The sequence below is a fragment of the Manacus vitellinus genome, unplaced genomic scaffold (assembly GCF_001715985.3).
Source record: "Manacus vitellinus isolate BGI_N305 unplaced genomic scaffold, ASM171598v3 scaffold_99_pilon, whole genome shotgun sequence".
NCBI lineage: Eukaryota > Metazoa > Chordata > Aves > Passeriformes > Pipridae > Manacus > Manacus vitellinus.
In genome coordinates this window covers 243,989-245,441 of record NW_021940916.1, presented here as the reverse complement: position 1 = coordinate 245,441, position 1,453 = coordinate 243,989, and positions in this window count along the sequence as shown.

Below are 1,453 nucleotides of genomic sequence, written 5' to 3'. Positions count from 1 at the left end.
GCTGACCTCCAATTTGTTTTTCTTCCTCCTGGTTTTGTGTGTTCCCACCTTGTCTTGCTGTGGATTCGTGGTGGTGGTGGGGTTGTCATGGAACTGGGAATGCTGGTCTGGCCTCTCCTTGGCACTCCAGGTCAGCATTTACACAACAGTTTTAAGGAAGAACAAGGCAACCCTTTCCAGGGTGCTCTGTGGGACAACTGTAACTGCTGTGCCCCGAGGGAGGACAGGGAGTTTACACCTACTTGGGTTGTTTGTTTGTTTTTTAATGGAATCAGGGGACAAACCTCTTGAAATTTTCTAGCCACAGGACAAGCCTTTGCAGATTTTAATACAGAACAAGTGACCAGACAGGAAAAGCCATATTCCACCTGGGAATTAGGGAGACTGCCCAGCCCCAGCTGGGGGGGTCCAGCAAGGTTTGATCCCTCAGGCAGTCCATGGCCTGCACCCCCCCAGTCTGGGTTTGTAGCAGTGTGTTCAGGGCAAAACCTCCCCTGGAGGAGGGTCGGTGTGCACAGGGGGTTCAATCCCCCAGGACAGGGGTGCAGAACTGAACAGCTGGTACAGGAGGGGCAAAAACCCCCCCAGAATGGGTGTTTTGCCGAAGCTGAAGCCGCGGTGACGGGCCCAGGGGTGACAGAGCAGGGTCAGCAGGGCCGTCAGAGCACGGGAGGGAAACGTGGCACAGGGATTTTGTGTTTGTTTGCAGCACAAGCAGAAATCCAAAGGGCTCCATGGAAGGGCTGATCCGCCGTGTGGAGCTCAGTGGTGTTTAGGGAGCTTGTAAGGCCAAATACAGAGGAGAAATAGGATGTTCAAGGGGGGGTTTTTACTTGGAAAAATATTATGTCTTGAGCAGAACTGGACTTTTTTTAACTGAGCTGTCCCTGTGTGGGATGTCACGGGGGGAGGACGTGGACGCTGAGCCCGTGGGGTGCTGCAGCACCAGGAAATTATCCCTTTTTCTTTGCATTTTGCAGCAGGGGCAAGTTTTTTCTCTCCTTTTTCTAATCCCGAGGGCTGACCTTTGCAGTGTGTTCTCATCTCCAGTCTCTGTCCCACCCTTGGTGTGTCCTTCCAGCTCCGTGTTGTCTCCATGTGCTCCAGCGGGACCGGAACCCCACCTTGAACCTTGTTGTTTATTAACCCGGGTTTTAAAGACTGTTTTATATCCTTTGACATGAAATACTGATTAAAGCACCTTGCAGGACCAGGCTGGAGTGCTCAGCACCCCCAGAGCCTGGGAAGCAGGGACTGGTGCTGGGAATGGCTGAGTGACATTGCTGAACATTCCCAATCCTGCAGAACAGTGGGAATTAAGGTTTCAGTGAGGTAACAAAAAAATGAATTACACAAAGCGTGTCCAGTGGTGGAAAGCATGGGGTGGGGGGAGGAAGCTGGGAGCAAAACCAGGAGTTTGCCTCTTATGTTAACAACTATTCCACAGGTATCC